Here is a 17,803-nt window from a genome sequence, read left to right as displayed (position 1 = left end):
GAGGGCCATGGTGGCGACCTCCATACCAGTGGAAGCCATAGCGATGGCGTTCGTTCCGGCGGAAGACTTGGCGACGGCCACCAAGATGTCGAAGGCGCTGCACATGGCGGTTGTGGCGGCGAAGTCCACCAGCACCATGGCGGCGGCGCGCGATGAGGCGGCTCCGGCGACTTTCCTGGCGAAGAAGACGAAGGAGGAATCCAAGGAAACCTCCTGCAGGCATTGTTTCTCACCTTTTCTTCTTGTTCTTGTCTCTTCCGATCTCGAAATCGCTCAGAATTGAGAGCGTGCTGATAACGTGTTAAGAGTAGAAATCGATAGAACGAGAGATTGAACAAATGATTGAATCAACTGCTTTATTGATCAGGGATTGAATCCTTATATAGTACATGAGGGGACGCCACCAACAGGCGCGTCTGTTTACAAGAGTCGGTTCCTGGAGGCGACGCTCCAGGACTAACTGCTAACGACGGTTCCCACGGACGTGGGATTACAACTGCCGGGAAAGTGGGGATTAACTCCTAATTAATATGTTATTAATTATTTCTAACAGCAAGGACACATACAACCACCCTAGGAGCTGCACAAACACCAACGAAGCGAGAATGCCTCGAGATTGTCCACTTACGTCATTATCATCACTCTACAACGACTCCAACTTATATGAAGTAATGACCATCGAAGACCTCACTGTAGCGACATCGTGAAATATCTAGAATACTAAATTGACATCAATAGATTCTCTATAAATTATAGTTTCTCACTATGTCTATTTAATATTGTAGATATTGATATTTTCTCCGTAAATAATGGTCAAACATAGTAGGGTTTGATTTTTAACTAAACTTTTACGCCTTATATTTTTGGAACAGAATGAGTAATATGTATCCCTCGTGCACTGTTGTGTCATGCAAACAGCATACTCCATCCATTCGCAAATAAGTATACATCTAGAATTATCATAAGTCAAACTTGTCAAAGGTTGACCAACTTAATAGGAAAATGTAATAATAGTTATGACACTAGTTTAGTACCATTAGATTCGTTTTGAAATGTAGTTTCATATATTTTGCTATTTTTTTCTCTATAAAGTTGATCAAATTTTGAAGGTGAAGATTTTCGCCTACCTCGCCGACATCGACAGGTTGAGCACACGTGCCAACCTCTTCCGGAAGAGTTGCGCTCCTACTTCGACTTGCGCGGCTTGCCCGGTTGTGGAGACTGGTCGCCAACTCTTCTTCGGTTTGGGCCGCAATGAGGGTGTCCATCCCTGCCGGCAGCTTCTCCATCTGGAAGCTCCCCCGTCCTCCGGCGGCTGCTGAGAGTGCCTGTCAGGCCGGGTGTGAGGTGTTTCTTTGGCATATCTGGAAGGCCCGGAACGATCTGGTCTTCAACAACAACACTTGCACTCCTCAGATTGTTCTTCGTCGTGCTGCTGATGACCTGCTCGTTTGGAGATGGCGCTTCGCGGTGGGAGACAGGGCCACCGTAGACTCGCTCCGGTCTCTCTTCCTCTCTATTATGTGATTCTCTTGTTGCCCCCCCCCCCCCCCCCCCCCCCTAACCCCCTCTTTCGCTCCGGTCTCTCTTCCTCTCTATTATGTGATTCTCTTGTTGTCCCCCCCCCCCCCTAACCCCCTCTTGCTTATCCGAGATCATGTATCTCACTGATTGCCAAGTTGTTTCGAGTAATATAAATAAGCGATGAGCACCGTCATTCTCAAAAAAAAATTGAAAATTTTGACTTAAAAAAAACTTTTATTTACAAGTGCGTTGCGGAACTGCAACTAAACTTCTAATCTTTTAATTCGGCACCGTGAACTTAGCAGTGCCGGTCGTTAGTGGTCAAAAATCGTGTTTGGGGTTCGCATTTGATGACAGGGCATAATGGATTCTAAAATTGCTGATGTGGCATGGAGCAAGATCTCTTTCTTTCTTCGGTACGGACAGAAGAAAGAAAATGGGGAAGGTGATAGAGCATGTGAGATGATTCAAGAGAAGCACTCAGGTGTATGACGTTAGGAGAAATGATTGACAAATTTTGGAACCGTTCAACCCAGCTAATCCAATAGTGGAAAAATAAGAAGTACTAGAAAATATTAAAAAGAAAGTACTGAAAAGTACTACTTCCTCCGTTCCACCAAATTTATGTGAAATTTGTCAAAATTTAAATGTATGTAGGTATTATCTAATATACGTCTAAATTTTTTCAAATCTTAGACAAGTTTAATGAGATGGATTTATTTTATTTATTAAAAGGGTAGAAAGGTAATTTGGTGGTGCAGATGTGTGTCTCTCGACCGCGCTCACCGCCGCAACTATGCCGCCAGGTGACAAGAAGCCCGCCCATCCCCGCGCGCCTCCCTGGCCGCGCCCGCCGGTCCTGCCTCTGCGGCCGCCGTCCACTGTTCCTCTGCTCCTCCGGCGCCTACAGAGAGCTCTAGCTCGCCCCTGGCCACTTGGACGAGCGCCTGTTCCAAGTGCCCCCCGAAACTCAACGACGTGCTGGTGCAGACTGCAGAACAAGCCGGTAGATGTACGGCGTGCTCGCCTCGGCCGCTCCGAGCACTCCCCACTCGCCTGGGCTGTCGCCGTGTTCTTGTCGTCGCTGTTGCAGCACCTGGTTGAAGTGTCGGTCGCCAAGGGTCGGCTCGTGGCCAGGACATGGTTGAAGGAGCAGATGTTCTGGGAGCTCAACGCCGTCACGGGCCAGCTCTTGGCCTGCCTTGCAGACGCCCCTAGACATGGTCGGCGCCGGCGGGCAGGCGGTTGAATTCAACCTCACGAGCAAGGCGTCCGGCAGGTTTTACCAAGATGGCGTGTTCAACTTCGCCGGGTGCTCAATGCTGCTCCTCCCGGCCATCACGCTTTGCCTGCTCAATGACGTGGAGCTCGTCGGAGGGGTCTGGAAGATGGTGGCGGTTCTTGTGTGCGAGAGAAGATGCCTACTAGTGCCTGTGCAGATGACATGAGAAAGTGGTTGTGCAAACTGTCTCTGTTTATAGCTGCAATCGATGCATTCTAATTCTTGTCTTTGCGAAGTCAAATTTATTGGTCATTTGCAATGTCAAATTTGCATGTTTTGGGATAAATTCTCTTGCAGTCTCTTGTACTCAAAAATAGAATTATAGTTTCATGTTGTTGTGAATTCTTCCTCAGGAGTCAGGGCAACAAAGTTTACTCGCCACTGAATAATAAATTTTGAAGGGAAAGATGGAGGCATTTTTAATAATTGTAATAAAGAGAGAGTGGACAATTGGAGGCCGAGCTACATATAGCTTTTTATCTTCAAAAACTCAGAAATCATATTTTTAAGTGTCAAAAAAATCTGAAAAAAATAATCCTAGATGTAGCCAATGATGATGAAATCTACAAACATGCAAAATCTCAATGTGAAATTCTTAGTACTTTAGGCTACACAAAAATGACAAATGTCAGATTTCAAAATGACAAATGAGAATAGTGAAATAGTGCACATTTTAAAACTATAAACTATAAAACCTGTCAAATTTTGTCATTTTTGTGTAGTCTACAATACAAATAATTTCACATTGAGATTTTGCACGTTTGTAAATTTCATCATTGTCTACATTTAGGGTTTTTTCAGATTTTTTTTAAACTTAAAACTATGATTCCGAATTTTGAAAATAAAGGGCTACATGTAGCTTGGCCTCCATTTGCAATTTTCGTAATAAAGAGACTTAATAAATAACTGTACTGCTTTTCCGAATTTACATACGCGGTAGAACTGAACAAACCGAAACTATATTCCATCCTCTACATATTGCCACTTTGTAACCTTGGGCGTCTGTGGCCGACAAGAAACATACATACACGCATTCAACTAACATGGCATGGAATCCAGACCCAAGCGATCGGTGAAAAGCAAGCCTTCAGGCACGCCTAAATCTGTATAAGTAGTACAGAAATATCCATGTGCATAGCTTCCCATATTCACGAATATTACAAGTCCTAACATGGTAAATACACTACCAGTACAAAAGGTAACACCAACCAATCCTGGGCAGTGCTACCACAGGCTAATCCAGTACTTCATTCGCTTGGAGCGGCGATACACAGCTAGACCACTCCAGCAAAGAAACAAGAAAAGAAAAAAGCATCACCTAGATCACAAAGAAGCAGCTATACGTCGAGCCCATCTTCAAAACCTGCGATTCTTTGGGCTGGGCTAGGTTTCTTTTTTTAGAATAATCGGGGTTCCCCCCCCCCCCCCCCCCCCGATTCCATTATATGAAATCAACAGAAGTAACAAAGGTCTGTTTTGCAGAAAGTAGAACAAAAAGAAAAGGAAGAAAAAAAGGTGGGTAGACAACAAGTTGTACCAGCTAAAAACTACCAAAGCTTGTCACAGTTCAGGGAACAAAGCCCGTTACCTCTCTCATTTATCACAAACCAAGCTTACTGCCTTAAAGAGCCAGGAACAACAAACCAAAACATAAACTAGAAAGCTTAGCAGAGCCCAAGTTTCTTTTACTCTTCATCAGGACGCCTTGCGCTTGGATCTGCTACCGGCCTGGACTGGGTTGGAGAAGGTGACTGGAGGGGAGAACCAGTTAGTTAGAAGCAGTTGGCGCTGTAGCTCGGCCATCATCCACTCGCCTCCTGAGAGAACTAGTACCAGGCTATCCAAAGGAGTTCCTCCCGCTTGCGCTCCATATCCCGGATGCATTACTTCAGGGTGTCTTCCAGAGCAGGCTTGCATAGTATTGCCCACCGATGTATGGTCGAGATCAATCTATCCCATACATCCCTTATGTTTTTCCATCTCCTGCCCTGAAAACATATCTCATTACGGTAAGTCCAAAGGCACCACAAGGTGGCCGACGAAATCATGTTAATATGACCATGGTTATTAGGAGCAATCCATAATCTGGCAATAGATAAAAGGCTAATAGGCTATAAATTTAAGCACACAGTTTCCAAGGCTAATAGGACATAATTTTTTCATATCTTTAACCTCAGCTTATTTTGGAATAAGAGTAACAATAGAGAAATTCAGACACTTTACATCCAAGGTGCCTCTATGGAAATTTCTGGCTAAAGCCATGACATCATCTTTAATGACATGCCAGAATTTTTGGAAAACAAAAAAGAGAAGCCATCAGGGCCCGGTGCTCCGGCTGCATAAGAACCGAACACCGCCTCTTTTATCTCTTCCTCAGAAAACTCTTTTTCTAAAATCTGATTTTCCGCCTGAGTAACCTTATCATGTATGTCCCAAAAGTCATGTGATAGTGAAATATTGGCCCTGGGTTCAAACCCAAAAAGCTTTTTGTATTACCCAGTTGCTATTCCCAACATCTCTTTCGTTGTGTAAACTGGACCATCCGGACCATCTAATACTACCAAATTAGTTTTTCTACGCCTTTGGTTTGCTTTTGCATGGAAAAACATCGTATTACAGTCTCCTTCAACTATATTTCTTTCCCTAGACCTTTGCCACATTTTAATTCCTTCCATTTTCCTGATATCAGCCAACTCGCCAGTAATGACTTCAAGTCATTCTTTTTCAGCAGTCGATAGCATATTCTTCTCGGAAAAAATATCGAGGATATCAAACTCCTCAATCAACTGTTTTTTCTTCTTTTTAATGGTTGCTTCTTCATTAGAGTTCCAGCCCCTAAGATGTTTCCTTAGATGTCTGCTCTTAAATTGCCACGCCTCAATGGCAACATTGTGCGGGCAATGAGCATTCCAAAAAAAAAGAAATCCACCACTTTTCAAAACGGAACATCCTTTCTAAAGGAGGGGAGTTTTCCCCGGTGTATAGCAACAAAGGAGTATGGTCACTGCCCACTCTCGGAAGGGCCTTCACAGTTGTCAAAGGGAAATGACACTCCCAATTTGTGCACGCTAAAATCCTATCAATGGCCGCCATAATCAAGGTATCTTGATTATTCGCCCAAGTAAAACTCTTATTACATATTTTAAAGTTGATAAGGCCGTGTTTATTGATCCAGTCGTTGAAAAGGAAAGACCAATGGCGATTAACATTACCATTACTCTTCTCTGAAGCATTCCTTACCAAATTAAAATCCCCTCCTACTAAAGTAGGATAATCATCCAAATCCATGATATCATGAAGTACAGAAATAAAGTCTAGTTTATGTTCTGCATAAGCAGATCCATAGACTATGATGAGACACCACACAAAACAATCCTTTTGTTTTTAGTACTCCCTCCGACCCATATTGGTTGACTCCACTTTATTTAGATACACATGCATGTAGTCTACAAACTTAACTAGATACATACGAATCTACACAAAGTTGAATCAACTAATATGGATCGGAGGGAGTAACAGAAATAAGGCAAAATTTCTTAGCTGTAAAGCCAATTACCTCAAAATTTTCACTTATGAAACCTACTAGAATCCCCCAGCTGCTGCATTAGCTGGTAGATATGACCACACAAACTCAGTATTACCAGCCAGCATGTTTAAACATGCATCAGAAATATTTTCTTTTTCAGTCTTTTGCAGACCCACAAAGTCAACTTTTTGTTCTGCAAGTGCATCAGCAATTTGAATGACTACCAGTTTTACCCATGCCTCTTACATTTATAATATATCCTATCATTTAATAATAGTACCAATTACGTTTGCTCTTGCCTTAAGGCCATTTTTCTTTCTAGTAACGGTAGTCCATGGTACATTAGACTCATCTTCACAAATGTCTGTTCTGATTTTGCTATTAGCAGCAGTATAAGAATCATTCACATTGTTTATGTCTGGTAGGTAAAACAATTTACGGATTATCGGAAGCAAAGTCGTAACAATTTGAAAGTTCTTGGTCAACGAAGGCTTGAATAACAGCATTTCTATCCTGATTATCATTACCAATATCAGCTCTAACCACATCAGCAACTGCAAATAAATATTCATGAGATAGGGTTGCAAACGAATTACCTTTAAAGGTGCGAGAGATTTCCAGATTCTTTTTCATCAAATAAGCCTCAGCTTTCTCCATGATAGTAGCATTTCCCTGGAATCTTGAACTTCTTTTGGTGGCCAAAACAGGCCACCATTTCTTCTTTGGAGGAGATTTAATCTTTGCTTCTTCACTGTCTTCCATTGCCTTCTGCAGTAGAGGTAGCAGATTAACCCTAACTGCCTCTAGGTTAAGCCTTTCAATTGTTACTGCATCTAAGCATTCCATTTCTTCATCGCCCTTCTCATCCTCATCTGAATCTTGTTGCTGCAATTCGCCTAACAGAGCAGAGCAATAGCTGTAATTGATGGATTTTTTATTTGGTGCTTCAGACTAAGCATAGCTCGGCACCATTCCGACAGAAGAATTCAGGGAAACAATCCCCCCATCTCCACCTGTTGCAGGCCATCATTTGGTGTCACAACAAGGATGCTAGACTGAACCATTCCACTTATCGCACAATCCTTCTTACAGACATTACCATCGTTAATTGCATCAATGTTCTCAACTTGAGGCAAGACCCTTGTCGAATTCATCGGATACATTTCTTTAGTTGAGTCCAGGTTTTGGGTGCATGCACTTGTTATCTCCGTATCAGGCTGATCTTCATTTGGCATGTGAACATCATCAGCCATGGGGACACTCCATAATGTCAGCGGCTCCAAAAACATGAGAGAAAGCTTCATCAGACATCAACCCCAAGCTCTCAGCAGTTAGTTATTTCCACCTCTTCCTCAACTTGGATGCAGACACAACCCCATCGCCTGAAGTTGGTTGAGTTCAGGCATCCAGCAGAACCCCTGGGTGGTATTGCAAGGCAGCAGAACTGGTGCGGTTTGATTGTTCCCCAATGCCCAAAGACGTATAGGTTGTATCTCCTTGGTTTCCAGTCTGTTCCTGTGCGTGTTCGGATCATTCCCATCATCCAGCTCATCGAAAGTAACATCTTCATCTTTCTCATCTTCTCCGAAATAGGCGTCTTCACCAGTTTGAGTAACCCTTCCACTTTGAAAGCTAACACGTATAACTTTTTCTTCATTTCCACTAACCTCTCAAGAGGAACTTTTGTTGGGTCTCATAGAAACTCTTGAACAAACTTGCCAAGCCCACGTCAGTCATAATCCCAAGAGCACCATTTAGGAGAGATCCCTTCAATCAGCACCCACGCTTGTTCCAAATCACTGAAAGCATCAATGTTACCTTCCCATTGAGTTATCTTCACTGTCTCTCATCCCTCTTCCAAAGCAAAGGTGGGGAGATACATCAACTCTGTTACATTCTTTCAAGGTGGAAACCATACTACAAAAGAGTTCTGATCCACTTCAAAGCTTCTGTGTACAGAAAATTCCCGACAATTTCTGTTCCAATTCAGATAAAGCAAACTGTTCTGGTTTTAATTGTAACCAAGCCAGAATTTCTGATGCGGTGGGAACCTCCACATGAAAAAATCCTAGACCGCGAGCAGCGCTACCAAAAAAAGTGGCAGCAGGAGGCAAGTTAACCCACTCAGTACAATTGTTGACTGGATGGCCAGGTACATTGCAAATGAAACAGACTTTAGACTTAACACAATTTCCCACAAAGTGACCCGGCTCTCCGCAATTGAAACAGATCAAACCAGCATACCTAGGATCCAATACTTGCTCAATCAATGATGCCTCACTGCTTGTAGAAGCCCCATTGTGTTGATTATGAGGATTTTGAGGACGAACCTAAGGACCTTGGGTAACCACCGTCCGCTGAATTTGCTGACTCTGTCCAACCTGAATATGCTGCGGTCGCTGATGTTGGCTAGGTTTCTGTGGAACTGCTGCACCGCTTCAGGTAGGAGGGAGGGTATTCTGCTTCAAAGGCTTGGTCTCTTCTCACTCTGTGAAACGTCCAGCATTCTCTCTTGCCCGTCCAGCATCTGGAAACAACAAATCAAACGTTGGCATGCAGAAACTTCGGTGGAGATAATATGGCACAACACATGCAAGTTTTTCAATTAGCTAGAGACTAAAGAACATGCATACCTTTCAGTAGAACCACAAACAAAAGCCATCACATTAAGGCCTTGAACTACCCCCAAAACTGTGGAGGAAATATTCTTATAAACGCCCTTTAATTACAATATGGATGCATTGATCAAATCAAAATCTTGAGATGTGGTAGTGTGAAATGTGAAGCACAATGAACATATCATCTTTTCAATCAATTAGGTGACTAGAGCATTTATCCACATCTTAGATCCATACTATTCTCAATTCACATGTTACATTTTACATACATGGTTCGGGAGTAACAACTTCGAGTATGAAAAACACTAGGTAGCAAAACATTATCATATTGACATCAGTTTGCATATAACAGCATTTTAGACATCTGCACTTGTTGTGTTGTGTTAAGGATTATTAAAACAAGGGAAGAAATTCCCTCATTAACAGAAGAAAAATATATGGCATTTATATTTTGAGAACCTTGATCATAATGTTGGAGATTAGTCAGGTACAACTTATACCTCGCTCCCTTACAGTATCAGAAAAAAAAACCCTCATGAGACAAATTCTGTTGTTGATTGTTATTTATGCAAAGGATTAGTTTACATGTGCAAATCTGAACGCACAACACGTAAGAGATCTGAAATCACTTCCTACTTAAGTTACATGATGCCATTCAATATTCTCACATCCAAATGAGGACCTTACAGATGAAGTCTGATGCATCCTGGCACAACCAGTAGATGAGAGGGAAGAGGGGAGGGCGTTACCTTGGCGTCTAGGTGGCGGGCCAGTGACCATGGCGTCGGGGCGGCGGCGAGAGAGTATTGAGCGGGGGAAAGTCAACTGTGGCCGCCGCCGATCAAACGCACCATCGCCGCCATCCCCGTGAGGGGTAGGCGTTGTCAGATCTCTACTCTAGATACCTGCATCGCCTGGTGTTATATTCTTCAGTTAATAAGTACATCGTCCACAGGCATATAGATTGATTAAGCGAAGCGGACGGCCAAGATCTGTGCTGGCATCACTATTGACCGTCCGACATGTTAGAGCATGGTAAATAGAAGAGCCGGCTGCTCCCTCTACACTAGTGCCATGTCACCTAAAGCCTTCATAAAAGCCCACTTGTACAATAGGCTGGCTATTAGATTGGCTATAGTGAATATTTAAATAGTTAATGCTGGCAGGTATATATCATCTATTAGGATCCACCATAAACTGCAACCTCGTGGTCATTTCAAACAACGTAGATATATATGGCATTCAGCTATCAGCATATAACAAGACAAACTGATTCACCCACACTTAAATATTACATAACAAACAGGATCTCCAGCAAACAAGCCGTTCATAACGATAAGCAGCAAACTGGTTGACAATAGAACCAGCACATTGACACTTAAACATTACATGAGTCTATGAGACCTTTGACTACATGATTTTTTGCACTTCCTGCATGGTTATCTGGACTGCATTGTACTTAAAATGTGGACTGCATTGTACTTAAACTGTGCTTTTGTCCACCTCTGACCATTCTCACAAATTTCAGTATGTCAATAGCTGCCAGTATATATTATCATACAAAAGCACAACACCTCCGGAATGTACACAGAAATGACACCACGCATGGCTATCTTATGTTTAGAGTTGAGATAAGCAGGGAAACAAGTGTAGCAACTAGCATGCTAACCGTAGATGCATAATCAATTAAGAACTCGTACCATGCTTCCAGATCGGAGTCGTCAATACTCCCAAGCATTAACCAAGTAGATGCAGAGCAGGTGGTGCCCAGCAAGGGCCTCGAGTCGCAGCACCTGCCGCACTTGGTTGCTGCAGACTGGAAGGGAAGAACGACGGGATAGGATGAGGCAGCGGCAGGACGAGGTGAGGTGCAGTCGGCGGGACGAGATGGGGTGCCGCCGGAGGGACCTTCAGAGGCTCTAGTGCACGCGTCCTTTAGGACTGCTTGCCCATCTCCTTGGTGCTGCCCCGGCAAGGGTTTGGGAGGTGACGATTTGGGGGCGATTTAGAGACTTCTTCGATTTGGTGCGCAAGAAGCCATTTGTGGCCAGGTGCGCGCGGTGGAGAAGAGAGAAGCGCGGCGCGGCGCTAGAGCCCGCAGCGGGCCTCCCTTCTCTCCTTTCTTCTCTCCCCTCCAGCTTGGATTGTGGTGACGTGGGACGGCCTAGAGCATGCTCATTCCGTTCATTAATAAAAGGCCATAATATATTGTTTTCCGTGTTAAATTTTAACTGATGATTTCGTTAACTAAATATAAGTTATATTTAATTTAAAAATATACTATTGAAAAGTTCATTGAAATGTGCATTGGTTAATATAATTTTGAATGACTCGATTTGTATTTGATTGATCATATTATTAGTCAAAATTTGCCTCAAAAAATAAAATGGGAAGTACCTAGGGAGGGTTGCTCATTGCAATAATTCATTCGATGGTCCTTTCTTGCCCATACACGGGCCTCAAAAAACAAAATAGCCTCAAACTTTGACTCATAATATGAGAAGTCCTAATTTTGTAGCTTGTGGTAGTTTGAGTGGTCTTGCTCTCAAATTGCTTCAAACCGGAACACAAACCCTGTGGACGCTCAACGGGCGGCGCTCAGGTGGTGGTGGCGGCGCCTCGTGCAATAATATTTCCCCGGCAACCCCATCTCGACGGCTACGTCGATAAGCTTGTGGGTATGGTGTGGTCTTCGAGGATTTCGTCTGGCTGTGGGGATCTTCGGATCGTCAAGGAGCTTCATCGGCAGTTCATCCTACTTCTTCGTCTCCGGGACGGATGTGGTCTTTTCGACCCGTTCGGCGACTTTCCGTCCGCAATCAACAACGTCAGGCTAGCTCAGGGAGGAGCGGCAGCGGCGGCGCGCCGTCGACACGGTCTGGAGTTTGAAGATGAAGGGCTTCTCAAGGATCTCGTTGTAATTTTCGTTTTTCTTGAGCTGCTTTGTACTGTTCGCTGTTTCTTTTAATGCCAGTGTCCTATTCGCAAAAAAAAAATTTGCTTCAAACCGGACATTAATTATTTGATCTTCCCATTAGTATATTGCCTCGTTACACCTGCATTGATGTTACCGGTGGTAAAAGCATCAGTTAAAAGAGTTTTCTCGTCCATGAATATCATAAAGACAGATCTTTGAAACAAAATAGGTGATGACTGGTTCAATGATTTAATGATTTACTATGTTGAGAATGAGTCATTTACAAAAATTGATGACAACAATATTATGCTACGTTTTCTTTCCTACAAAGATCGGCAAGGTCATGAAGCGATTCAACCCGGTAAGAATTGAATCTCTGTGCATAATAGTGCTAGTCCCTGGATCAATCGCTAGCACACACAGTTTAAGATGTAATACCAAGAAATAAAGGTCTTTATTACATCGTATGATCCAGTAATTACAAAGTAAACATTATAAATTGCATAGCCCGAAGCTAGCATTATATCAGAGTTTACAACAAAACATATCAGCATGGAGTCCTTCGTCTTCATGTGCCACAGGCGAGCATGTCGAGTATAGACTCGTAACCCTAACCATCGAACCTCACTCGTTCATCGGAATATCTGCAACATAAAACGTTGCAGCCACGCAGGGTCAATACATTTGGAATTGTATTGGCAAATGTCACTATTTGGTGGATATATAAATGGCGCCTAACAACTACGTGCTCATTTGGCAGGTGGAGTTTAGCATCTTTTGCGAAAAGCAATAGTTTCCCTATCTTTTATAAACAATTTTTATTTTTCAGAAACATCGTCTAGGAACATATTAGCATAACCCATGCCGTTGCAAGACGGTTAGCTTCATATGCTTCTAAAAATCTACGGACATGCTAGCATAGGCCCATGTAAACACAAGACAACCTAGCTTTGCATGCTCCTAAACCCATTGTTTGCCCCATCAAGTTTTATTATGAAATTGGAATGATGAGATCCTCCAAACAGTTCCAGACTCTAGTTGCTCATAATGTCCATAACCGGGGACACGGCTAAGTACTTAGTTTGACACTCTCGAGAGGCTGTACACATTCCCCACATGACCTAGTCTGTTCTTCTTCCATGATGCGCAATTTGCTCAATGGACAGATGTCGACTAGGACAAGACCTTTCAGAAGCAATACCTCAACCACAATGGACGCGCTCCGTCCTATCAACACCTACCACCCTCTGTACATTGGGTCGAGTTCTCGCAACCTACTCAATCTAGCCAGAGCCCATATAGCATGTGGTTGTACTGGAAGCTACTAAAACAGGAACACCTGGCTAATCTCTTTGTTCCTGGGTGGCCAACCTCAAGTGTGATGCACACGGTGCTGCCATAGAAATGACCCCGGTGCAACCACTCAACATAAACCAAGCATTACCACTTCCACCCAGATGATTCATTATTTTAGGTTGTTTTATTACATAAAACCATACTTTCACAATACCACATATCACATCATGAAATCCCAACCACACATCTACAATAGCAATGCTAAGCATACTACAATACGGTAGCGACAAAGAACAAGTGTTGAACATGTGGTTGTTCTAACAGGTGATCATAGCATAGCAATATATATATTTAAAACAATCCTACACATGAATAGCTACTGAAAATAACTACAAGGTGCATAGAAAAATAGTAGGACAAGACGGTGTATGACACTTGCCTTTTTGGTATCTGAAGAATTCTGCTCTTCTCTCAATCAAAACGCGTATCTCTCCGTACAACTATAACATAAAAGTAACAGAACATAAACACACATTCAAACAACAACAAAATCAAGCAAGGCAACAAATTAGAAAGACTTGTTATTCATTTTATTTTAGTTTTTATTAAATTTATGGTTAATTGTGAAATTGAAGGTATGGCAGAGGTATGGCTTGCAAGATATGAATTTGAGATATTGAATGATGAGCTCAATTACTTAGAAGGAGAAGTACCATCAATGACCAATAGGAAAAGACATATTGGTTACAAAGGAATAGACAAAATTGGGATGGTCCATGTGATAAGAATCACATAGATTCCACATGGTGAAAACTTAGATGCTATTAAGTTTAAGTGTGACAACACTTATCACGATAGCTCAAGTTACACAAAGGCTTGGGTATGGACTAATGATATATTAAATTACTCCAATGACACATTTGTAATTTGAATAGTCCAAGCTTAATAAATATGATCGAATGACATGAGATTGGATAGGCATGAATGGTATTCAAGATGCGCATAAAAGATTGTAAGGAATGTCAAGGTTTCAACACATGTGCTATGTAGTAGAGTGCCTCCACAACATTTGCACAAGGGAAAATTTATAAATAAGATTTGTCACAATTTACTCAAATAACTCATGTGTAGTTTGAATATTGTGAGCTAGTCGAATATAATTAGGATAGATATGATCTTGGGCATGATGAAAATATCTAAATGATTTTGGTAAATGAGTATGATCATATGATTCACTTTGGCAAAATGGAATTATGAGTTTAATCTTCAACCTCAAGGTTTACAAAAATTAATTATGATAATGGTTTCGATGGATATTGATGAGTAGCACATATTCAAAAGAAAGATATGATCAAGTAGGGTTTATGGATTGTGTCGTATGACACATAGAAGGATATTACTTCAAATCTAAAACCATGGGAAGTGATTATGATCAACTAAACTAAACATGTGTGCTACTGGATGGAGAGTTCCAATGTGATTTAGTTGCAAAAGGAATCATCTTAAAAAGATTTATAGAGTTTAAGCTATGCCAAAATTACTCAAATCCTCATATTTAGATTTGAATACTTGCAAATACTTTTAAAAGTTTTAAGCAATGATGTTACTGGACAGGGGACATTAATAAATTCCATTTGCAAGAGGAATCATTTGATTTGAATTTGTAGAATTTGAATTATGTCTAAAGTACTCAAACTAGCATATTTAAATTTGAATATTCGAGAACAGTACAAAAGTCAAATTTTATTGCACCACTGTGTTCTCCTCATTTTTGTGAGTTCAACGACATATTATTTGTTAGAATCCGAGTTTCCAAACATTAGTTATGAATTTTACAAGATTAAACATGTCGCAGTTAAATTTTGATGTTGCACGAAAAGTTGTCCGGAAAAGTTTATCGGATGGAAAAAATCTCTACACGAAAATCGTAGATAATTTAATTATAAACTCAATGCAAGAAGAATCATTGAGAACCGATCTCTAAATTGAGAGATTTGAAATATACAAATTTTCTTATGTTGATGAGCTAGCACCAAACGCAACGATCCATAGATCGGAAACGTGTAAGTTGGTTGCATGGCTGATACTTTGATCTATTTTTAGCTGTTGGATCACAATCTGACCATAAAGAGTGGAAGGTAGCAGCAGCTCACCGTGGGGAGTCGGACTAGTCGCAGTCTCGCAGGCAAAACACGGCGCGCGGCCGTCTCGGTCGAGGATGTCGGCGACGCTGCGAGTGGTCCAGCGGCCAGTATAGGTAGGGAACGGCATGCAGAGGGTCACGGTAAGGTCGTCTGCGTAGTCGTAGCGTCCTGGCGCGGTCTCATGCGGCGGCGAAAGGCGAATGGAGGCGCTCCCGACGGCGGCGAACTTCGAAATCAACCGAGTCGTCGATTTGTTGCACGATAAAACAAACCAGGAGGTTCAGATGATGCGCGAGTTCACAGGAAGAAAGTTGGATCAAAGATTGGGCGGCGGGGCTTACGAATTTTCGTCCGAATCGACGGAATACTGCGGCGGTAGGCGGGGCTCCGGCGGCTAAATTGGGCGGCACCAAAAATTAGGGTTTCGGAGGGGCACAAACAGAGAAGATATGTGGGTATTTATAGGAGGATTTTCGGGGAAGGGGGCAACGAATTCTGGCGAAATCGAGCTATTTTCCTGGGCAGATCGAAGAACGTACGCGTCCTGGACTCACGTCCAGAGGTAGATGACGATCGCGGGCCCCACGGGTCAGAAAAAAACGAAGAGAGAGGTGAGTGGTGACCAGGTGCTGCAGCACTACGTGGCTGGCTTGGCCGCGCGCGCGTATCCGCACGTGAGAAGAAGCTGGTTGCTCTGCCCGATTGACTCTTGGCCAGTCTTTTTTTTTTTTTTTGCCTCTTAATTTCTTTTCTGTTTTGTTTTCTAGTCTTAGATTCAGGTCCCTAAATTGATTCAAACAAAGTTCATAAAAAAACATACATTTCCTAGTACAGTACCTGGACATTATGGAATACTGTTTCCGTCTAAATAAAAATACAAAGATATATTTTTATGCATTTGGCCTAATAGAATATTAGGAAAATTAAAGACGTACTTTGGATTTTATGAAATCAAGTAATTAAAGTATTTCCTGAAACTAAAAACATTTCGCTGCTTTTATTTCAACGTGGATTTTGATATTGACGTCGAAGCGACTCAATTGACTTTATAAAACTAATTTTGGTCAAAAACCAAATTACAAAAATAGTTATTATAAATATACCGCTTTATATGGCTACTTGGGCATTGATATTCCAAAATAAGGTTTGGCCCTTTTGTCTCAAAATAAAATCTTATATGATTTCAGAACCATGAAATAGAAATATGTTTGGTTTGGAAATACTTTGAAAGCAAATCATTTCTGAATACTTGTTTTGGGAAGGGCTTTTAAATTAAACTTAAAAAGTTTTAATTCCTTGTGAAATTTCAACAAAGACAAACAATTCAATCAACTAAATTTATTTAGTTTTACATTCCAAAATTTTACAAATTTTTGGGATGTTACAGACTACCACCCTTAAAAGGAATCTCGTCCTCGAGATTCGAGAAAAGCTAGCAAGAAAGATGGGTTTGCGATATGTTGAGGTGGGCTACCACCCTTAAAAGAAAATTTTGTAGCTAGTCTTAGGTCTCGGGTTTAGGCTAAGCTTACCTTGGTTATTACTTGGCACATCCTAGGATATGACATACACCAGGTCATTTTTAGGAACATCTATGGCTTATAATTTAATACCCAATAGGTTGTTGTTTATTCACATATAGTGAATACCATATCTCTTTAAAGTGACTTGAGTAGGCTTTTACTCATGGTTAGGCTTCTAATCCAAATGGTTGGTTGTTGAACTATTTTTTTCTACTAAGGGGCCACTCTTTGGGTCAAATAGATGATCAAGGTGAGAGTAATTTAAGGCATCCTTCATATTTTTAACTTGTCGGTGTCATCGACGGTCTTCCACTGTTCCTCATCTAGTAGTTGGATGTTCATTCTCATTGTAGTCCTACGCTTGGCAGCACTTGCCTACTATAAGGGTATAATATTAATTCACCCTAGGGTTTAGGCTTATTCGTCGACATCTATTTTGTAGGTATATCTCTCTAGATTCGCAAAGTCAGCATTACGAAAGCGAATAATAAGAGTAGTAGGAATGGTGATCAATCCATCCTGCACCCAAATCATTACTCCGTATATGATTTATTGAATCTCGTATTCTAACACTTGGTCAACCTCACAAGTTTGATAAAAAAATCCATGGAGAATCGAATCAATATTTCAATCCCCATTATTAAACTATTTTGAAAACATTTCAATCGATCCTTAACTAGGGTTTTGCGTATCTCGCACTCTTTGTTTCTTCATCTAGATAGGGAACATCAAGGTTGATTTTTGCTAGGGTTGTGTTCATGACGATTTGTCAAGAAAACACTTGTTGGGTTGAGTATAGATGAGAATAGATGGAAAAGATCTAAAGATAATTCCTACCCGCAAAATAGCAGATCAACGCAATTCATCTTACAAACAAAATCTATCAAGCATTCATCACATCAAGCAAACTAGTTCAAACAAAAACAAAATCTATTATGGTCATACCACAAGTTAGTATGATCATAACGTTATT

The 17,803-nt window shown here is 41.6% G+C and overlaps 2 long non-coding RNA genes across 4 annotated transcripts; both read right to left on the bottom strand.

The window, feature by feature from the left end:
* Positions 1–4,267: 4,267 nt before the first annotated feature.
* On the bottom strand, positions 4,268–11,101 carry LOC127296818 (uncharacterized). 3 transcript variants are annotated; one of them, XR_007848718.2, is made up of 5 exons: positions 10,651–11,101; positions 9,700–9,864; positions 8,966–9,023; positions 6,929–8,859; positions 4,268–4,794 (listed from the first exon to the last, which is right to left on the bottom strand). It is a non-coding gene; the product is annotated as an uncharacterized lncRNA (long non-coding RNA). The 3 variants fall into 3 exon arrangements; XR_007848716.2 differs by lacking the exon at positions 8,966–9,023; XR_007848717.2 differs by lacking the exon at positions 8,966–9,023 and having other exon boundaries at positions 9,700–9,855.
* A 1,119-nt stretch (positions 11,102–12,220) lies between these two features.
* LOC139830709 (uncharacterized) lies at positions 12,221–15,882 on the bottom strand. Its single transcript, XR_011743991.1, has 4 exons — positions 15,649–15,882; positions 15,317–15,533; positions 13,603–13,663; positions 12,221–12,511 (listed from the first exon to the last, which is right to left on the bottom strand). It is a non-coding gene; the product is annotated as an uncharacterized lncRNA (long non-coding RNA).
* Positions 15,883–17,803: the final 1,921 nt, after the last annotated feature.

Source organism: Lolium perenne, chromosome 4 (genome assembly GCF_019359855.2).
Source record: "Lolium perenne isolate Kyuss_39 chromosome 4, Kyuss_2.0, whole genome shotgun sequence".
NCBI classification, from domain to species: domain Eukaryota; kingdom Viridiplantae; phylum Streptophyta; class Magnoliopsida; order Poales; family Poaceae; genus Lolium; species Lolium perenne.
The sequence above is the reverse complement of the archived record's forward strand: the minus strand, read 5'-3'. Positions and strand labels throughout refer to the sequence as shown.